This window comes from Hemicordylus capensis, chromosome 4 (assembly GCF_027244095.1).
Source record: "Hemicordylus capensis ecotype Gifberg chromosome 4, rHemCap1.1.pri, whole genome shotgun sequence".
NCBI lineage: Eukaryota > Metazoa > Chordata > Lepidosauria > Squamata > Cordylidae > Hemicordylus > Hemicordylus capensis.
The window spans coordinates 138,548,844-138,572,388 of NC_069660.1; positions in this window are offsets into that span (position 1 = coordinate 138,548,844).

The window sequence follows — 23,545 nt, forward strand, 5'->3', positions numbered from 1 at the left end:
ACATAATCAAACAATAAAATAAATAAAATAGGTAAAACTTTCTAGTCTTCCTAAAGGTAAAAGGGTAGCATTATTGGGTACGGTAGGTCTGTCTGATTAGCTCACAGCTTACTTCAAACATTGTGAGAAGAGGTTCCAGGGCTATGATCTATATGGCTAAAGTTACTAGGTTTGTAAAAGAACAGGCAGGAGAATGCTACACACAATATTTGTGCTTATATAACTATTAGTATAACTATTTCTGCACATGCCTACAGGTGAATTTGAAACTCTGTTCTGCAATATTTGTATGCTAGATAAATTTGATTCCAATTATTTTTTCCTTACATTTTCCTTCAACCAGGGTAACCTTATGTTTCCCTTCAAGCAGGGGTAAGGAGGAACCCCAGACAAAGATTTGTTTGAGGCAAGCCCCACTTCATGTTCTAAAGTGAATTGTATAAGATGTAGGATTTTTCCTTAGAATTCCAAGCTGAGACATTTTGTATCATCTTAAGTGTACATATGCAGCCGTACACACCCAGGCATAGTCCTGTCTTTCTTCGGTTTTGTCAGCGACTTCGAAACAAGGAAACTTGAAACATGACCAAGAATCCCAAGACAGTGATATGGGCACGCTGATTGATAAAACTGAATGTTATATTTCTTTATAAGCTATCAACTTTCAACTCATCTGTGCCTCCTGGAACTTTTCCCAGGTCCTTGATGTTTGAACTCTGAACATATTATTCAGCAATTAGAAACAGCTGGTATGTGGTGGGACTGTATCATCACATCTCTAAACTAAACTGTTTTCAAAAATCTCGACTACTTATATACATTATTTTAGCAACTCACAGCTCAGTGGTCACAACTCCAAATCTTTTCTGTGTGAAAGAGCCAACTGTTAACTCTATGCACTAAGCAAACCTCAGTTAGTCTAACCAGTTCACCAGTTTCCATGAGTGCCTACATAGGAGGATAATGTGAAAAGCACCAGAGGGCTCAAACCAGCAACTCTGGTTGCCAATCCAGAAACCTTCCTTTCACACTGTGGTGGTCTGCCAGAAGAGGGAGCTGCTGACTTGTTGGCCACTTTCACATGTAATGAACAACTGTGGGTCCAATGGGCCCACAGTTCTGCTCCCTCCACTCTCCCATCCAAATTTTGGTGCAAGGAAGAGCTTCCTCTCTGCAGTAACTGAGACTGCAGACAGCAGGGGGAACTGGCTGCCTGGGCTTCCTTCTTGACTGAAGGATAGTCCCAGCAGCCAATCACAGGTGGAGGGAGGGAAGAGCTTTCTCCCACAACTGTGGTTGCCAATGAGGAGGACAGTGGTGCCACATTTGGATGTCATGCTGCCACAGCAAAACCAGAGTTGAAGGCAGTGAAACTTACTACAAAACTGAACAAACGGGTCTGGGGAGGGAAACCGCGGGGCCATTCATTTGGACGTACACGAATTTCAACCAGAGGCCCCTTTATCATGTTACGTCCAAATGCGGCCACTCTCTTCTTCTCTTATACACTACAACTGCAGCAGGGCAGAGGGTGGTACCATTTCTAATAGTTCAGTAGATGTCAGAGACAAGGCTTTTGAAACAAAACAAGTTTATTAATAAAGCAGATGTACAGTATAAATGGTGATATTTGAGGAAGTATAGGTGCAGTTGCAGCTATTCAAAGGAAATGAAGAACAAAAGGGCCTCATTATGCCAAATCTGTATAACTGATTCGAATGCACAGGATTCTGCAGTGGAGTGTCAGCTTTTGGTAAGCAGCTTTTGCACCAGTTCAATCTTTGCACAACAGTGATGCCTGATCCAAGCAGAGGCCAAGTTCCTCTTGGCCCCCAGTGCCTGTTAATGTTCTGTTTCCATGGCTTTCTGTAGAAAGCCAGAGTTTCCCAACCAAGGGGTGGGAGAAGAGGCTGTCTGCTAATACAGTGACCTGATTTTAACAGAAAAAAGGGGCACACTGGTGAGGAAAGCAGAAGCCTCTCCCTGCCTGCACTTACTGTTTCATCTGTGAGTGTTTTTCTCACAGTCGAGCGTGCTTCTCTATTGCAACTTGGCTGTGGAGAAAAACCCTAAGAAAAAAGAAGCCACTGAACTTGCATCAACCAATGGTGGCTGGTGTGGAAGGCACCACTGGGGCGGCGGCAGAAGGCACCTTTAAGTGTAACTTAGTAAGTGCTTACCTCTCATACCACCACACCTGAAAGCTCTTTCCAGCAGTGGTGCGCCTCCCAGCACCCACTGTGGTGAAGGATCAACTCCGCCACTCAGCTGGCCTCCACACATGCTTGGAGGCCATTTGCTGGCCAAGCAAATGGCCTCCGTCAGCTGAGTGGTGGAGCTGATTATCCGTCGTAGTGGATGCTGGGCAGCACACCGCTGCTGGGAAGAGCTTTCAGGTCTTCTGAAAGGCCAATTCTGATGTGAGCCTCTATTATGTGAAAGGACAAGAATCTGGAAGTGTAATGCCTGGGGAACAAAAATGTACTTTAATCCAAATCGCTTAAATGGGTTCACCCCGCTCCCAACAAGTATTTTTGGAAAGTAGTGAGATTTATTTGGGATGCCCCCCCCCCTTTTTTTGGAACAAAGTTATCCATCAATCATTGCAAAGTAGGAACCGGTGCTCTTTCTTGGCACAGCCATGCTGTTTCAGCACTTAGGTCACTAGTGGCCTGTTCAAATGCTCACAGCACATTCACGAGGCTTTCCATTACTGTCTGCCTCAGATATCAGAACCATCCATCAATTTCATTCCCCCCCCCCCACCCATGACACAGGATGCAATGAGTGCCTTTGTTCAATCAGGTTCGCTAATACGGAGAGAAAATGTAGAATTCCATCTGGTAACTGCATTCTGTATCACATTTGGCTCAAGCTAGACATTATTGTTGGAAAAGTTTCAAAAGATTCCTTGCTTTTCCAGTCTTGGGAAATTGTAGAGAGAAAGGCCTTCACATTCAATCGGCACACATCCTCATAGGACTATTTAAAACAGAAGCTATGTTTAGCTTTAAATAAACCATGCAACCAGTGACTGCATGCTGTATATTGCAGGAATAGACAATTTTTTGAGGATGGGCAATTGGAAAGATTGGGTAAAAGCATGAGATATCAGTTCATGAAAATGAAGTCCCGAAGGCAGTGCTGCGCAACTTTGGCCCTCCAGGTGTTGGTCTACAATTCCTACCATCCTCACCCACAGTGGCCAATATTTTATTTATTTTTTATTTTTAATATCGCACTCTTCCTCCAAAGAGCCCAGAGTGGTGTAGATGGTTATTTTTATCCTCGCAACAATCCTGTGAGGTAGGTTAGGCTGCGAGATACATGACTAGCCCAGAGGCACCCAGTGAGTTTCATGGTTGAATGGGGATTCGAACTCAGATCTTCCCAGTCTTAGTCCAACACTCTAACAGAGATGATGGGAATTGTAGTCAAATAACAGCTGGAGGCCAAAGCTGTGCATTCCTGCTCTGAGGTGTCTTTTAATCTCAACTCCACCAGGGAAAGTGCTTTACCATGGGCTCATCCCATGGCACTAGTATACCACTTAAAGGCCCACAGTAGGTGTGAGGCTGATCGTGAGGGTCTTTTCCAAGTACCTCACTAGAAGGAAATGTTTACAATTCATGACAAAGCCCAACACGTTTGGCCCCAATGTTTTATCCTGAAAATGGACATTAAGCAAGCTTTTAAACCACATATTAACACTATGGGATGGATCCCTGGAAAACATCTCCCATGATGTTATTGTAATATGTAAAGACCACCTGGAGCTCTTTCAGATGGTGACTTTACCGCGACTTTACTTTGGGAGAGTGGATGTGCATTCAGATTTACCCTGAAGTCTGTGTGATATTTCAGAGAGCAGTTCACACACGATTTGGGTTTCCCCCTCTGTATTGGAAACTAGCCCGGTTTTTGTCCAGGGTCAAAAGTATTTGTTATGCATCAAACTCACAGTAACATCTCGCGGTAAACCCGCAGTAAAACCTGCTGTCTGAAAAGCCTCCTACACTACTTTTTACACTGGGATGTGCTCACGGAAAGGTTTTAATTTATTTAATTTTTTTAAAAAAGTGAATATTTTAGAATTCATCCTATTTTAACTGTTATTGTTCAACAGATTTTTAACACTAAAATCTGCTTTTAAGCAGTAATTCCAAAATGACATCATGCCCAAGAAAAGCAGAAGGTTCTCAGACTCATATTTACCATATATGGCCATTATTCCATAAAATGAATGATGTTTGAAGTTGAAATCCTTCGTATTTCAAACTGTATTGACTTCCCTCTTGCAAACACAATAATTAAAAAAAAATCTATTACATATATTTAATTTCTTGAACTTTCCTAGAAGTGTAATCTACACAAACTACTTTGCCTGATCAATGACAGGCCTCACCTACTAGTAAAGTATATTGCAAGCCTTACTTTTGTCTTCCTGTAGCAGAGATTAGTGTTCTTCACACTCACCCACACCCTCTCCTAACAATCCTTTCATTTGTGAGGCCCTCATTCCATCCCTTGGGCTGCATTGCTTAAATTATTGGTGGGAGCAGGGGGCTTGCTGCAGTGGAAGGGCCATCAGTGGCAGAAGGGAATTGCTTTCTAGAATGTTGCCAGCCTTTAAACCTGTTTTCTTCATCCCCCCAATCTTGTTTTTCTTCTCTGCCATGCCTGTTCCCTCCCTTCCTCCTTCATGTGGATGAAAGTAGGATGGGGCTCTTCACACCAGACATGGCATCTGAGGCCATTGTGAAAAAGCACAATAAGATAGATAAATGACCTCAGAACAGTGGCACATATGCTGGTAACCTCCAGACGTGACTACTGCAATGCCCTCTATGTGGGGCTGCCTTTGTACATAGTCTGGAAACTGCAGTTGGTACAGAATGTGGTAGCCAGGTTGATCTCTGGGTCATCTCGGAGAGAACATATCACTCCTATACTAAAAGAACTATACTGGCTACTAAAAGATTTCTGGGCAAAAACAAGATGCTGGTTATCTATATATTTAATTCTCTTAGGTGCACTCGCCGCTAATCCCATGCGTGGCAGCTCTCGCGAGAGCTGCTGATTAATGACGGGGGACCGCAGGGGTGGGGAGAAGTGGGGCCCGGTGAATGGCTGGCCGCTGGGGGATGTGGGGAGAAGATGGGCGGCTGGTGGACAGGCAAGGGGCCCTGGCAGGTGTTCTGATTGGCTGCAACCAGCGAGTGGGCCCAGCAGATGGGCGACCGTGAATGACAGATGGGCCCGGCAGGTGGGCAACCAGAGTGGCTGCAATGGGCTGGCGGAGTGGCAAATGGCGGGCAGCTGAAGCGGCCGCGAATGGCAGGTGGGCCCGGCAGGTGGGCGGCCACAGCGGCTGCAACCAGCAAGCGCGCAGCCGCAACAGCTGTGACCAGCAGGGAAGAAGAGGGCGGCAGCTGCAGGCGGGGGGAGAAGAAGAGGGGTGGCAAGCAAAAAAGCAGCAGAGGGAAGGGGGACTAGGGGGTGCAGATGCTCTGCGCTGGATCAGCTAGTAACCTATAAAGCCCTAAACAGCTTAGGCCCTGGGCATTTAAGAGAACATCTTCTTCACCTATTGAAGTCATCTGGAGAGGTTTATCTGCAGTTGCAATCAGTTCGTCTGGTGGCTACGCAGAGATGGGCCTTCTCTTTTGCTGCCCCAAACTCTAGGATGCTCTCTCTGCTGAAATAAGAGCCTCCCCATTCTGACAATGCTTTAAAAGTCCCTAAGGACTCTTTTTTTTCACCAAAACTTCTTCGTTTGACTGTTGTTTTAAATTGTTTTAAAGTTTTCATTTTTATGTTAATTTGTTTTAGGTTCTTGTTAACCATCCAGAGATGAGGCAATCTACCAATTTCATTAATTAATTAATTAGTTTTCAACCAGAATGCTTAAGAATATGAGAAATCTAAGTTCCATTTACACAGGAATCCCAAACTGAGCCGCCATGCGCTGTGAGTCACAAGATGACTGTAGCAGCTAGTGGGTCTATCTGCAGTTTCAAAACCCAGCCTGGAATCCTCATGCAGTCCTCTCTCAATACTTCCACCCACAATCCTTTGCCTGCTCACTCCCCATTTGGCAGCACCTACCTTGTTCTAGCAGCAGCAGGAGAGAGGAACCAGAAAAGTAGCAGCAAGCATATCCTTGTGTTTCTTGGCTGCAAGAGGAATCTGGGCGCTGCATGAAGATAAGTGAGAGGATAGGTGCACAGCAGTATTGAGAGAAAGCTGGAAGGGATCTCAGTGGTCAACTGGAGCAGCAGACAGAATAGATAGCTAATACAGTCAGCTAGAGGCTTCTCAAGCTATACAGCAAAAACGTCACCAGAATAAAATGCTACCCAAGGCCTAAAATGCTGCCTACAATTGAATAGTGGCAATATAATTATTGAATACAACCGCAGAACCTTATTAAATATGAAAATGAAATAGATGTCAACAATATCCCAGGGGCATATGGAGGGTATAGGCAACCCATGTTCTTCCACAGCAGCGTGTTCCCTACCTCTGCCATTGGTGGTGGTGGTGGTGGCAGCCTCCCCTAACGACAACGTGGTCTACCAGTCATGCAGCTCACTGCTGGGGATGGGGAAGAAGTGGAGGTGGGATGTAGGAGTGTGCCGGAGCTGGGGCGTGCCAACTGGCTGGACTGGGCAGCATGACACACCACACTACAGGGAGGAGAACAGGCAAGCAAGCCAGCCCCAGAGATGAGTGAGGTAGTCCTGGACACAGGGTAGCACAGGTTCTTGGGACCATGCACCCTATTATAGCTCCACCCCAATTCTGTATACATTAAGAACCCCCTTTCTTTTTTTATTTCTTTTAAAAAGTGGAATTTGAATGTGGCGCTTAATAATAAAATATAAGGAGCAGATTGAAACCATCAAACATGTTTTATTATTTTGTTTATTCCATAAGGATATCCGTGAAGCATTTATTACACCATTATTAGGTAAATTTCCAGGTCGTCATAGCCATTTTTATTGTTCTTTGCTACTGTCAGACTCTGAGCTTACAGTTACAAATATTGTTGCTAGATACTGTGCTGCTGCTATTAGTACTCGTCGGCGATTGGTTAATAAGGAATTACTGTTGTCTTAACTTTTTCAATTTTAGATATACATGTATTTTAAGCTCCTTTAATCTTTTACTTAATGTACTGTTTATATTGTACTGGTCTGTGACCGTAACAATAAAGTGATAAAGTGAATAAAATATAAGGGACAATGTCACTCAGTGGATGTGGACATGGACTGGATTGTGGCGGTCCGGGTTCAAGCCCTACTTCTGCAGACAAGTAACTCACTCAGACCCTCTTTAGTCTTCCTCTCTAAGTATGTTACCCTTGGCTCTTCCCTCTTTCCCTTTGTTGTTTCTATCACTGCTGTAAGCTTCTTGGGGCAGGAACTTATCCCTCAGTGTGCATTACCTTGCAAGGCAGCCTGTAGAGAGAGAGATGGTGCTGTATGCAATGTAATCTCAATTCACCACGTGCATAATAAGAATAATTGCAGTTCTGCTTCTCAGGGATGTCGTTAAGGGCCCACAAAAAGTCTGTAAAGACTTTGCAAATTAAACCTGCCATCATAAGCACATTTACTAAGGAGCAAGACCCACTGAACCCAGTAAGAAAGTAGAAAGGCTCAGGATTTTGCTGAACACGGGTCATATACACTATAATTAGTAACAGCCATTTCCATGTAACATGTATCTACATATTGTTCCATTGCTTTCCAAGGCTCTGTTTTCACAACGCCGCTCATGTGAGCATTTGCTTTCTGAAAGCGGCGATTAAACGATGCTGGAAGGATACTCACAGTGAGGATCAATGCGTAAGATCTGTGGTTCTCAGGTTCTACTATGCAAATTTCATTTCCACCACAGCTGGAGAAAATGCTTTGAAGAATTTTTTGTTTCTTCCTGTGTGGTGATGTAGCTTTGCCCTAACGACTCTTTCCCATCAGTACCCACAGAGACCTACCTTCCTAACCACTGATTTAACGGTTTCTTACCACTTCCACCCTTCTCAACAACATTTCATTTGGAAGAAGGTTTACAAATATTTCGTTTCTAGGCTGTTGAGCCAACAGATAATATCTCAAGGGACACAACAATTTAGATCTGCAAAACAGATCTGGAACACGTGCAGACAGCAGGATGAGACCAACATGTTTTTCTCATGCAGATACTATAATGAAGCTAACAATTTTTTGTTCTCTTATAATACCACAAATTAGAAAAAGGTAATATCAGAACTCAGGCCACAATCAAACCAAAGTTAAGCTCTCTAAGTCTGTCTTTTCAACAGGGGAAAAGTAAAGCATATACTTCATTATTTCATTCAAATCAAAGGGACTTAAAAGAATACTTACGTTTAGAGGAACTGTGGTTTTCTAGTAATAGGTGTATGCAAAATACTTGGAACTAATTTTCTTAATTATAATAAAATTGAGGACTATTTCTGAAATGTATTTTAAGATCAGTGTACTGAAAGAACATCTTTTAGATCTCTTCCACTCTAAATTTCATAGGCATTATCCAAACAAATATTGTTCAGACCCAATGATTTCAAGGGAGAAACGTATGCATCTGCTCTGCTTTCTAACTGGAGTCAGTGAGCTCCGCAGTGCAACCAGAGCCTTGATCACCCAGAAGTAAATCCCATTTACCTCAATCCAGCTGTATTTGCACATAGTTATGCACAGCTAGTTTGCAGGAATGTAGATGCACATCCAAGATAACATTCAAATGGTCATTCAGAAATCAGATCATATTAGAATGTGAATCCAACTTCAGAAGTCATCTATCTATACTTCATTACTTTCAGTGGGAGACAAAGGAACATAGGAACATAGGAAGCTGCCATATAATGAGTCAGACCATTGGTCTATCTAGCTCAGTATTGTCTTCACAGACTGGCAGCGGCTTCTCCAAGGTTGCAGGCAGGAATCCCTCTCAGCCCTACAGGTGAAACTCAAAAAATTAGAATATCGTGCAAAAGTTCATTAATTTCAGTAATGCAAATTAAAAGGTGAAACTGATATATGAGATAGACGCATTACATGCAAAGTGAGATAAGTCAAGCCTTAATTTGTTATAATTGTGATGATCATGGCGTACAGCTCATGAGAACCCCAAATCCACAATCTCAGAAAATTAGAATATTACATGAAACCAGGGAGGGAACTTGGAACCTTCTGCTCTTCCCAGAGCAGCTCCATCCCAAGGGAAATATGCTTGATGCTTACACATCAAGTCTCCCATTCATATGCAACCAGGTCAGACCCTGCTTAGCTAGGAGGACAAGTCATGCTTGCTACCACAAGACCAGCTCTCCTCTCAAATTGATGCATTTGATTGAGGAAACAGGTTTAAAGAATCATGACGACTGCCAGGTCCCACCAATCAAGGACTACTCCTTCAAATGTTACCAAAAAGAGAGTCTACTAAGGGAGAGTTGAGAAGGGAAGATGGTGGTGGACAGGGGACTTTGTTTGGTGGGCAATGGCTTTCAAAAGACCATAATTTCCGTTCCAACCCTTTTGTCATAAAGTTCAATGCATGCGGCAGATGCCCCGAGCCCTCTTCCTTTCCCCTAATGTGAAAAAGTAGGTTGGTGGCCCATGCCCTGCTCCTCTAGCCCTCAGCTTTTGAAACCAGCCATGCAGTCTCAACATTCAACCACCACTTTGGCATTCATGACTGGCACCATCACCGAAAGCAGCCAGGCTGGGGATGGGGGCAGGAAAGTCTGTGCAAAGTTGTAGGTGGAAGCACAGATTGGGGAGTTCGTGGACCTCTGGCCATGTCCAGTCACAACTGCAGCAGCAGTTCAGGAACAAAACAACGTTGAGCTGGATCTCCAAGCAGATGGTACGGAGGGGCTTCCAATGCATGGGTGCATAGTACAAGGCAAGACTGCAGTTCCTGAAGAAGAAATTCAAGGTGACCACCCACAACAAGATGTTGGGAGTGGAGACAAGGATCATATCAGACTAAGAGCAGCTGGCATCAGTGCTCCTGGATAGGAGGGATGTTACGCCTAGGAACATGGTTGGGAGTTGACACCCTATCCTGGAGAAGGGGCAATGGGCAAACCAGATGGCAGCACCTATCAACATCTCCGGGAGTAGCAGACTCCCTGCACAGGGGGCTGTCCTGGCAGCCACCGCTTCCTCTGCCCGTACAGGTGGTTCAATAGCAGCCACGGCCATGGAACTGTATGAAGCCATGCCCACATCACAGGCTCAGGCCACAGAGGTTGCAAGCTCGAGGAAAAGCCCGATTTTTATTATCGTCAGAACCACTGGGCTCGCAGCCGAGCCCGGTGGTTCTGGAGCGGCAAACCCGCTTCTGTAGCCTGCCCCTTAGCCTGGGTTTGCAGAGCGAGCGCTCCACAAACCTGGGCTATCTGCTTGTGAGTAGCTGCGGCATGGCTGTGCACCGCAGCTACTCATGAATAGACCCCCGGCCGGGAGGCTTAAAAGCAGCCTCCCGGCTTGGGGGTCTCCCCAGTATGCCCTGCGTGCTTGCGCAGGGCATACTGGGGCTTCCGGGGTGTGTGCAGCCCCCGAGCTCCCCAGCCCCCGCCGGCTCCATCACGGAGCCAGCGATCATGTGGGAGGCCAATCCGGCCACCCAGGGCTCCCTGCCCTCTCGTCTGTGGGGAGAGCGGGCTTAGCTGCTTGCAGTTTTAACAAAAGTGGGTCTCACAGATCGTGAGACCAGCCTCACAGTTTGATTCAATTGTCAGCCCCATTCCAATGCAACTGGCCATGCCTAGCCACATGCAGCTACATCATCTGGAATGGATGGCGGAATCCAAAATGGGACTTGCTTCCAGGTAAGTATGTTTAGGATTGTATCCTTAAATTGGTGGGATCATACTGTATATTTATGATGTCAAAAATGCTGAAGCATGACTAGAAAACAGGTTAAGAAGGTATTTAACTGAATTAAATCCTGTTACTAAGAGGGTATGCAGGCTGCTGAAAATGAAAAGATTTTTTATAAACTACATACCGTGTGCACTTGCAACATCCCTTCCTATAAGCACGCTAAAGGTAAAGTGTGCCATCAAGTTGATTTCGACTCCTGGTGCCCACAGAGCCCTGTGGTTTTCATTTGGTAGAATAGAGGATGGCTTTATCATTGCCTCCTCCTGTGCAGTATGAGATGATGCCTTTCAGCATCTTCCTATATCGCTGCTGCCCGATATAGTACCAGCAGGGATTTGAACCAGCAACCTCCTGCTTGTTAGTCAAACATTTCCCCGCTGCGCCAGATGCTCTAATCTAGCAACAGAAAGCAAAAGCATTCGGCACCTCACAGTTTCCACATAAGGATCTGCTGCTGTAGGGTGGAACCAGATTGTTCCACATGTAATCAAAGCCGCACCCAGTGATGCCATAGTGGTTTCAGAATCAAATGCATTCCTTGTTCAGAACCTGCTGCTGAATTTTCAGTACTCCAAACTGGGTGAAAAGTGAATATGCTTAGAAAGGGAGTATTAGAAATTACAGCCACGTGCATCATCTGGACTAGCAAACTAAATCAGGGACAGAAAAACAAAAATCCACATTACTCTCAGGTTGACTCACCTGTGGCAAACAAAAATCCCCTTCAGCCAACCAGGAGGTCATTCACACAATCAAAAATAGTATTCTACCTGGGTTTGGGAGCTGCGCTTATTGGAAAACCTGGATAGAGGTGATTGTGTGGAAGCACAGTAGGAGGAAAGCCACTCAGGTTTTCCTCCTACCTTGCTTCCACACAACTGAAAATTGGGAAGACACACAGCTCTCAAAGCTGTGTATAATACATTTTCTGATTGTGTGAATGACCTCTAGGCATGAAAGGTTTTTGTAAACTAGGCAAATGGGTTCTTTTAAAATTTTTGTCATGTCCTCAGTGTGTCACCAAGAAAGAACATGGCATGAGTGAGTACATAGGCTAAAACAAGCTTTGTGGAACAGTAGCTTATGGACTTATTTGTAAGCCTGCCTTACCCACTCTTGACTCTGAAGTTCTAAAGGTGATTGTTATGATCAAAGAGATGTATCATGTTTTGTATATATTCTTATATTCTCCAGAAGCATTAAACTCTCACTTTCACTTGTAATCCAGCAAACATGCTTCTTTATTGCTGGGCAGAATACCTAATGCAGATGGTCACAGTATGGATGTCTCATTTTAAAGAGAAAACTCACAAGTTTCATATTGTTGGTTAGGAGCAAAATTCAGTGTCGAAGAAAGGCATTGTGATACATTCGCTTCAGAAAGATCAGCTTTATGTTGAAAATTAAGGAAGAGTCAACATTATAAAGGTGTGAAAAATATACACCCACCAACAGTTCCAAGCATCAAGATCTGCTTGGACTTGGAAAGGAAACCTCCTAGTCTGTATGCTAGTGGCCTTATGGTAAGTCAATCAATGCTACAAAGTGAAGGGGGAAAGCAGATCCAAAATGGCTCCGTCCACTGATTCTTGATAGCTAGGCTATCAAAGCTAGGCTAGGCTATGATTCTTGATAGCTAGGCTAGAGATACCTCCAGGTAGGTCAAATCTTTGGCAACAACTTGCTAGGTTTATCAAACTTCCTGTCTCTGCTTCCAACCTTCTTCATCACCATCTTCCTTCATCCCACTCCTCTCTGACAGATACTTCAGCTATAACCCCAGCTGTGATGCTCCCAGGCATCAGGTGGGATTACAATTGACTGAGATAATGCAATAAAGAAGCTGAAATCTGACACTCACCAAGCTGCATTCTGCATAGTTTCAATCAGAATGCACATGCTAAAGAACGCAACAGGAAAGGCATGATCTGAAGCAGAGACCAAATAAGTACTAAAGGCACATTTCATCAGGCAGTGTGCTTGTAGAAAGTATGGACTTCAGAATAGCACAACCATAATGCCTGAAAAGGGTGCCCATACCTCATCTTTGGGGACTGACTTCTGAGTAAATATGCTTAGGATTGTGCTGATCATCATCATGGCAGAATTGTCATTCAGCATCACTGTCAGATAACACCAGTGCAAAACATTTTGGACTACGGTGTTGATGTCTGAGTGCAAGTGAGGTATGTGCTTTCAGTAAATCCATGTGTATATATATCTCCAAGCCATTGCCTTGCTTTGTCTAACTGTCCAAAATCTTGTAATAATACACGGATGGCACCTGAGAGCCTTGGAGCAATATTTTTAACACACACAAAAACCACCACTGTCAAATTGCTACCTTTTAGACAGCATTTTGTTGATGCACATTTTGCTTTCTGGCTGTTTAAACTTGGCAATCAGTAAGATGTTGTATACATTGTTAGGATTTTAGAGTAACTGAAAATGGAACTCTGAAATTATTCAGAGAAGAATTGTGAGAAGTACTATTAAAACATGCAGGTAATGTTTTGAGTTTATGGCCAATCTGCAGAGCTAGTTTGCCAACATGCCATCACCTAATGAAACCTAAGGACCATCACCTAAGGATCACCAGTTATGTGTAAAATTATCCCAATTTCTTTTGCACTCAGCAATCAGTGATCAGTACTACAGCCTTCCTGAGAGTTAAAGCTTTGGAGACTGCTGACTCAATATCTTCAGGGTTTCCATTATGTAAAAAAATATACAAAACTTGAATTCAGTTGTATTTATAAACTGAGGCATAGAAGTTATTTTAAACTAAAAAAAGATTAAACACACAAACATGAATTTAATACCTTAAACCAAATTCAACATACTTAAAACCTCTCTTTTGGCTAAAGTTGCTACCTGTTTTCCTGGGCAAGGCTGTTGTGCTTTTAACAGCTGTATAGCATCAGAAATTGAATAAAGTTCTCTATCACTGCAGCAGGGAGTTTCCCAGACAGCAGGCTTTACCACAGGTTTAAGAGGGGTGACTGTGAGTTACAGGGCATATTGGATATTTTGGATTTCCCCAAAAAACGGACACAGAAAGTGGGTTTTTTTTTAATCCCGGACAGAAATTGGGTTAAGGTCCAATACACAATGAAAAACTCAAATTGTGTATGGAGTGCTCCCCAAAAACTCACAGGGACTTTGATTTATTTATTCATTTAACATAGTTTTATACCGCCCAAAACACAAGTTCTCTTTGTTGTAAATCTAGATGATATGTGAACACACACCTGCACTTCCCATGGTGAAGGAAAGTAAAATCTCCATCTGGGAGCAACCCCGGCTTCACTTGTCTGATATTTGCCGATTATGTGGCTGAGAAGAAGCATAAGAGGCCTGCCAGGAAAGAAGTGGCAGCCACACCTTTGCCATGGCCCTTAGGAAGGATACTCAAGCTTGGCCAGACTGCTTTTCCATAAAGACATAGCCTTAACATAGAAAAGGGACATTAAGAGGTCATTCACACAATCAAAAACTGAGTTCTGCCAAGGTTTGGGAGCTGTATGTGCTGCCAGTTTCTGGTTGTGTAGAAGCAAGGTAGGAAGAAAACCTGGGTAGAAGTGATTGTGTGGAAGCAAGATGGGGGGAAACAGGGACGGATCCAGCAGGAAATTACAGAGGGAGTGACAGGATCCCCCCCCATAAAAGGTCCCCCCCCATATATAAAAATATTGGGGCTTGGGTTTTCGTTCTCTTGCAAATGCACTATGCCAGGGGTGTCAAACTCAGATCTGATGGTGGGCCAGATTAGATTCCAGTGTACCTCTGGATGTCTGCACATAGTCTTGCACTGCCTTCTGTCACCTCATGCCCACCTTGCACCACCTTCTGTCTTCCTCCACACCCCCATCCCCACTTTCTTCCCTGCCCCTTGCCCTGCCCTTAAATTAGCTGAACGCACTACTTTTTTCACCAAAATACACTCAGGAAAAGATGGATGGATTGATTTGTATTTTTAGAAGAAATTGTTAGAGGTTGTTGATTTTTACCCACAATAGGTAAAACAGCAGAGCACTAAGGAATGAGCACACACTCCAGTTACAGAGTAGGTAGCAGAGGATGGTTTGGATATTGCAGCTATTTAGAGAAAACATATGGAGATCCTTGTATGACTAAACGCTAAATATGTATTGGTTAAATACACTTAGACAGGAAAGACCTATATCTAATCTAAAGGACTACATAGTGGATAGGTAAGGAGAGAGAGAGAGAGATGTTTCCATCTGTTCTCTAGGAGGAAAAGGAAGGATTGTGGCTCAGCACAGGAAGTGCTGCAGAGTCAGTTCAGGGGTCATAGAGTAGGGACAGATAGGGAGACCATTACTCACTGACTCTACTCCCAATGCCCCTAGTGGTCATTAGGACAGTGGGTGCAAAAGGTCGATGCACTGGAAGTTCATCTCCAACAGAAATTATTCTGAACAACAAACCTGCCAATACCAGATTTTGCCTGGACAATCCTGCCACTCTCCCCTCTTCTTGTCTCCTTCACAGAGGTGTTGCTAGGTACTTAAAAGATCCAAGGCTTGGGTCCACAGCCTCCCCACATTTTGATAAGTAAGCCCTTTCATGCTTTCCTAAAGGTATCCAACACTCCTTCCCACTAGTTTGCTTCACTGCTAAAAATTAATCTCTTTTTTCTCCTGCATCTGATTGATCCTGCAATCAATGCCCACACAATTGAATACTAGTGTGGTATAGTGATTAGAGTGTTAAGCTAGGATTGGGGGACTTGTGTTCCCCATTCAGTCATGAAACCCACTGTAGAACTCTAGGTGAGACACTCTCTTTCTCCTCCAAACCTGTCTCACAGGATTGTTGTGAGGATAAAAGTGGGGAGGAAGAACATGTGCACTACCCTCTTTGGAGGAACGATGTGTGTCATAATAAAATATATGTATATGTGTCTATAACATATACATATTTATGTTGACTTCTTTTGACTTTTAGCCACATGCATTCCAATCCTAAACATGTATTTTTATTATTATTATTAATTCGATTCCTATACCGCCCTTCCAAAAATGGCTCAGGGTGGTTTACACAAAGAAATAACAAACAAATAAGATGGAACCCTGTCCCCAAAGGGCTCACAATCTAAAAAGAAACTTAAGATAGACACCAGCAACAGTCACTGGAGGTACTGTGCTGGGGGTGGATAGGGCCAGTTACTCTCCCCCTGCTAAATAAAGAGAATCACCACATTAAAAGGTGCCTCTTTGCCAAGTTAGCAGGTGTCGCCAAGTTAGCAGGGGTCATGTACACTCTGAAGCAAATTCAAACAGCATTTTTACACCTATCACAGCAGCAAGTAGCCCAATTTGATATCTGCTATGAACTAATTTAAGCAAAAAACATCTGCAACTATAGTGTATGTCTATAAACTACAGTGTATAGTGTGTGACTATACACTACAGAAGGAAAAGCCCTCAATTTGATTTCAAATAGGACAGCTGAATGTCATATATGGAGTTACCCCAATTTCTTAGAACTATTAGAATTATTAAGACAAACAAGCATTTCAAGGGCAAGGGAACTTTCAAAATGAGTTTCTTGTGATCTGATTTGCAAAGCCTTATTTTGAAGCAAGTGTATAGAACTTTTGGTGGGGGAGGGGAAATGCTTAATGTTCATTTTAGCAATTAATGCCAGGCTACGTAGAAGCCCATTGCGCAGGCATGGCAGCCTCCAAAATAGCCACCATGTCAGGAGGAAAGGCCCGAATGGCGGGTTTTGGACAGAAGGGAGGCTGGTGGGGGAGGGGGCCCTCTACAGACACCCTCCTGCCACTGCCTAGGAGAGGGTTTTTTTTTTTTTTAAAGTTTTAAAACAGTATATATTTGTTTTTAAACTGTTTGTGACCCCCCCCCCCCGGACCAGACTGGACTGGACCAGTTTCAAGGGGGTGCTGGACCAAACTGGCCCGGTCCGTTTCCATACGGTTTGGACTCAAACCAGACCAGCTGATTCTGTGCACACCCCTAACACAGACCAGATTAGAGTTATAAGCAGATCAATATCTTCAAAAAACCCAACAGCCAGCACATGGTAAACCAAAAGGCACGAACAAACAAAAACATCCATTTTTGTTCGAACACTTTTTCTTCCTTCTTATTCTGTTTAAAGCTTTTAATACTTTTGTACTGACTAATTTCCTCACAAGAAATTATTGTTGGGGTGAGGAGGGTTTTTCTTACAAGTTTGTACTAAAGCAGCTTTGGCTTATACTTGAGGAAAATTTTTAAGTTTAAAAAACTCTCTCACACACACACAGACAGAAGAAACACATGCACGCAAATTGAGATTTTCAAGTGGGGGTGGGACTTCTCTTACATGTGTGCACACACAATTCATACAGGTCAGGGGAAAGGAACACAGTGGCTTAAGCAAGGGGAACAAATCACATACAAACAAAACAGATAAGGGTTGGGTGGTTGGTATGTTTGCCTTTCCTTGAGAGAGACAAGTCCAACAGCTAGTTTCCACCTCCCATTCAAATCCTCCTCCTGGCTTCCTCACTCTCAAATTACATTCAAATGCTGAGCGGGGGAGGAGCACAAGACTGCAGGCAAACAAATGAGGCAGCTACAGCTCCTGCTGAGAGAGGGCAGGACTAGCAGCAGGAAGGGAAGTTAACCCTTTTTAAACTCTGCTACTGCCAATGGTCTTGATCCAAATTCAGAGGTCTTGATCCTTGCACCACCACCACCCCGGATCCACCCCTGGAAGAAAACCTGGGTAGCTTTTCCTCCTGTCTTGCTGCCCCACAACCAAAGATTCAGAGCACACTCAGCTCCCAAACCCGGGTAGAACACAACTTTTGATTGTGTGAATGATTTCCAAGTCTGTAATCCTATGCACATTTGTGTAAGACATATGAAGTTGCCTTATATGTCAGACAACTTAGTATCATGTTCTCCAAATGCAGCTGTTTCCCCAGCCCTGTCAAAACACATGTGCTGCTAAGCACATCACTGCTGCTTCCAACTTTGTTAGAAGTGAACAGAAAAGCTGCGGGGATGGAGTCTAATCAAGACCATAACACATGGAAGAGGGCATTTACCTCTCTTCCCTTGTGCCTTGTTCCCAATGAAAATCCTCCCTCGCCAGAAGCTGCTATAAGCTCTTGGAGGGAAGTATCCACTGGCAGCATCCAGACCCTGGGATTTTTATTTTTATTTTTTATTTTTTGCATGGGATGCAAGTGCTTCATTACCAATTTATGTCCCCTTCCCAAGTGGAAAGTTTACTCAGGCCTTACATCTGAGTAAACACACATAGCACAAACTGTAGATCTGATATTGAATAGAGTGGCAGGAGACAGCTGCAAGCCTGCCACGAAGAAGAAAATCAGCTGCACACACAGCAGTTCCATTGAGGTGGGGCTGCCCACTCAGGCTACATATTTCAACACAGTAGTGAATTTATTCAGGAACACATCTGGCAAGTCCAGCTCTGCCTAGGACAGTGTCGAGGGGTTGCCAAATTTCACCTAAAGCAAAACCAAAGGCAACATTTGGAGGGGACTGTTCAGTTGCAACATCTGAAAATATTAATTAAAATATTATGCATTTTCAGATAAATTTTGTGGGGGGCAGGGAGTTGCTCATCAACTCTAGTTATAGCAGTTGCAGAATCTGCAATAAAGTTCTCCATGTGGCTGGCATGCAGCTATTACGAATGCTGAAGGAGTCAGATTTATGCTTAGATTTGAGAATCCGACTCATAACTTTAAAACAGGGCAGAGATACTTTTGAAACCAGACACCACTCAGGAGGGTTGGAAATGATCACCACCTGTTGCTATTGCATCAGATCTCTCTGACTGCAGATCCCATGGGGGAATCCATCAACAGGTTTTGCTACATTATTGCATGTACAATTTGGATTTTTATCTGTAGCTCAGTCCGTTCTCTCACCACATGCCCACTAGTACTTTTTGATTAACTGTAATAGGCAACAGTCACTCAGTTGATGCACACAATCAATATAAATAAGTAAAAGACTGAACAGGAGATGGGGAGGAGGGAATAAGTCAAACAGCAAGCCAGAGAGAGAGAGAGAGAGAGAGAATACACCCTTTTCATCTCAAAGTGGTCTGTTCTCTCTACACTCTGGAACGATGGGTATTCCATCAATCTTTTTCTTATCCCCTTTAAAAGCCATTTCGACATTAAAGGCTCTACTTAGCTGTCTGTTAACTGGCTTGCTGCCAACCAGCTGCAGAGAACCCACCCTCTTGTATTGACATTGGAGGGTTCCTTGATCATGCTCAATAAAGATTCTTTGATGTTATCACTTTGGGCTGGTGTCCTATTACAAGGCAAAATGAGTAACAAGCAGAACTTACAAGCAAAACCAGGATGTCAAAATGGGGAGGGTAAAGGGATATATTTCTGTTTTATGAACTGGACTCGTCAAATAATCCCAAAACTGTACAAATGTAGAGGCACACCAGTGCACCATCAGATAGCTATTAGTGTCTCATGAGAAATTAAATAATGAAAGTTTCTATGAACCCAAAGAGCCCACATACACAGGAAATTATACATCACAGCTCTAGCCTTGCACGCTTCCAATCAGTGTACACAAGCAAGGTGAGTAATTCTGCAATGTCTATATTTTGGGTGTGATTGGATGATTCAATTATTGATCCAGAGCTCTAGGCAGCTGGGTGTTTGCTGGCTGGATGCATTTATTGGAAGAGAGCTGGTCTTGTGGTAGCAAGCATGGCTTGTCCCCTTAGCTAAGCAGGGTCCACCTTGGTTACATATGAAAGGAAGACTAGAAGTGTGAGCACTGGAAGATATTCCCCTCAGCAGATAGAGCTGCTCTGGGAAGAGCAGAAGGTTCAAGTTCCCTCCCTGGCATCTCCAAGATAGGGCAGAAAGAGATTCCTGCTTGCAACCTTGGAGAAGCTGCTGCCAGTCTGTGTAGCCAATACTGAGCTAGATGGACCTATGGTCTGACTCAGTATATGGCAGCTCCCTATGTTCCTATTTCCCTTCCTCTTCTCAGTGGGAGAGAATGGGACATAAATGCTCCCAGCCAGCAAACACTAGCTTGCAATGCACCTCTGGAGCTCGGGCCCCATCCCTTGTGCATGATGTCACATGCAAGAGAGGTGTGGCTAGAGCCCCAGAAGGGCCGCATGAGCCCTCCAGGGCACATTCTCAGCCAGTGTTTGTTGGCTGGGTGGTCTTTTGTTTCATTTTCTCCCTCAAGGAGAATGAACAGAATGAGCACCCGGCCAGCAAATGTCGGCTGGGAATGAGCTCCAGAAGGGTTGCATGGTCCTTCCAGAACTCTATCCAGAGGTGGGAGCTGAATCAGGTGGTTCCCAGGAGCTTGGTGTTCCGGTTTCATAGAAACCACCCGCCCAATCATAGCTCTGCCCCTGATCCAGACTAACTTACTGAATAGTACTACTCAGGGGCTAGTCTAAAGGACTACTTAATTTCAACAGGTCTATGCAGGAGTAACAGTCAGGATGTCAGCCACTGCTTTTTCTCTTGGACCTGCTTGCCTCTTGAGGTTATTTTCCATAGAGGCAAATAGGCTATTTACTCTCTTCCTCTCAACATCTTTCTCATTCTCTCTCCTTCCTTATCTCTAAAAAGGAACGTTGATGCTATTGCTGGAACTCACCTTAGGTAAAGGTGCAACCCAATTATGGGTTACTTACTGGTTTGGTTCACACAACTATTAAAATGAGGGTAGGAGTTGGACTATGTCACCTTAAATGGCACTGAGGGAAAATGCTTGACTAACAAACAGAAGGTTGCCAGTTTGAATCCCCGTGGGTATGTTTCCCAGACGATGGGAAACACTTATATCGGGCAGCAGCGACATAGGAAGATGCTGAAAGGCATCATCTCATACTGCACAGGTGGAGGAAATGGTGAACCCCTTCTGTATTCTGCACGGGAGGAGGAAATGGTGAACCCCTTCTGTATTCTACCAAAGAAAACCACAGGGCTTTGTGGGTACCAGGAGTATTGACTTGACGGCACACTTTACCTTTAGGAGATGAAATACTCAGATTTGCAGAATCATCACATCAGAACTCATGGAGTTCCCTCCAGCCCAGATTGCTCACACATGGGCTCCTCAGCCTTAAAAGGAGGCTGGAGGAGAGAAGAGCCCAAATCATGAAAACCCTCACACCTCTTCTACCCAACCACCATCACTCAGCATGCCCTCCCCCACATGGAAACCATAGAGAGCTGTGCAGACAGCAGCTGTTGTCAATGGATGTGCTAGCCTGCAAAGCACACTCTATGATCCCAAAACTGGAGCAGCTTTGGAATGGCAGCATCTGCTCCCTGTTCCTTCATGGCCAGTGGAAGGGCAGCTGCTGACATCATGAAGCCTTTCCAGTCTGCTAGCAGTGCAAAGCTTGCTGGGAATGCATCCCAGCCCTTGGAGGACTTTCCATGGAGGCAGGGCTTGCAGATGCCAGTTTCAGCAATGGAGCTGAAAACCAAAAAGCACTAACCACAGTGGTATACATTTTGCCAGAACTCCGTAGTGCTCTGATGATGCTAAACAACTCAAGAGTTCACATTTTCCAAACAATAAGTAGTTTTCATACAATAATAAGAGCCTCCTTATTTATAAGAAAATATTTATCTTGCATGGCGCAGTGGTAAAACTGCCGCCCTGTAACCAGAAGGTTACAAGTTCGATCCTGACCAAGGGGCTCAAGGTTGACTCAGCCTTCCATCCTTCCGAGGTCGGTAAAATGAGTACCCAGAATGTTGGGGGGCAATATGCTAAATCATTGTAAACCGCTTAGAGAGCTTCCAGCTATAGAGCGGTATATAAATGTAAGTGCTATTGCTAAGTGCTATTGCTATTAACAGTTAAGCATTGTTTGTCAATTACAACCAACTAGCTTTTGCTTTTTCATAATTGAGTTTCTGATGTTTGGATAATCTACTCGTGGTAATACCACCAGTGCACTGTATCAGTCAGCCTACTTACAACAACACACTCTTGTTATATCACAGAACTGTCAATTACTATTTACATATGGCTTTCACAGAGAAATTTGCAGATTTTGCATCTACATTATTTTCCTTCCATCTGTTGGGGAAAATAGTGCCACCTAATAAACCAAGAGGTGGAAAACCAAGATTTTTCTTTAAGGAAAAAAATGACTGGAAGAAACACTGAAAAGAACAGCATGCAGCAAACTATGACATATGATTTTGAGTATTTACAATGATAGTCACTCACTGAAATACTTGAAAATAATATTAATAAATATTTCCTTCCACAGTTAAATTTTGTCAGCATTAGAGGTGGCTGAATTAAAGAGTGGCTTTAATTAAATATAATTTTGAATCCAATTAGACTTTTAGTTTTTTAAACCATCTAAAAAGGACATTTTCAGTGGATACTTTTCTGGCACCAACCAATGCATTCTGTCAATAAAGCAACCATTCCCTATCATCCTGACCTCTCCCCCTTCTTCTTCTGTTGTGACCCTTGTGGTTGGAAGTTAGGAATGGCTTATCTCTTAACTGAATATATCTCACAGAGTTGTTGTAAGGATAAAAAATAACTATATACACTGCTGTAAGCTCCTTAGAGGCAGAGCAGCATGTGCGGTGGCGGCCAAAATGGCCACCATGCCGTGCTACGAGGTCCAAACGGGCCAAAAAGTCCAGCCATGGTGGTGATTATTAAGGCCTGGAGGGGGAGGGGGAACCTCCATGGACCTTCAGCAACCACCCCGGAAGGAGTTTAAGGTAAAAAGGGTTTTTGTGTTTTTTTTTAAATTAAAGCAGTTAAAGGCTTGCAAACCCCCCAGAATGCTGGGGGGGGGCAGGTTTGGCTCGACGTTGAGCCAAACCATGAGGGTTCGGCTCAACATCGAGCCTTCGAACTGAACCAGCTCGACAGCGAACTGTTTAGCCAGTTTGCACATCCCTAGAAAAGAGGGTCATTTTTCAGTTGTTTAGGACTCTGTCTGTTGATTTTGAAGCAGATCAGTCAATTTATTGGTTGTTAATAATTTTAAATTTAAAAATTAAAAAAGAATCCTATTAGTGACTTATTTCATGGCAGAAAATTTAAAAAGTTCTGGAACTAAAGCCCCCACCTCCAGACCATCATCCCACCCCCATGTGGAAGAGTCTGCCCATTGCCTTCATTTAAAAAGGGTAAACATCACCCCACCCCACTTTTCACCCCCCTTTATATTTCTGGAATGGCTTGGCCCAGAGTTCTGAAATTGGGCCCAAATGTAGGACCGGTTAGCATGACTGTGTATTGATTGAGAAGTGAATCTGAAGTTGATTTTTAATTATTTTGTGGATTTAAACAAAAAATGTCAAAGTACTATAAGTGGCTTGTTTCATGGCAAAAAATTAATGCTTCATTATTGGAAGGAAGCAAATCCAGATCAGTGACTCATACAGATTTTCAATGGGCAGCCTCTCCTGTGTGTGAGAGCCTTAAGACCACAGGAGTTTTAAATTAACATTTCTTACAGCACACTACTGTCCCTGGTTAGCACATAGCTGGAAATATCTCATTTAAATCCTTTTAGAGCATGTAATTATGATTGTGTGTTCTTTGCTGGTCAGAGACCAAACT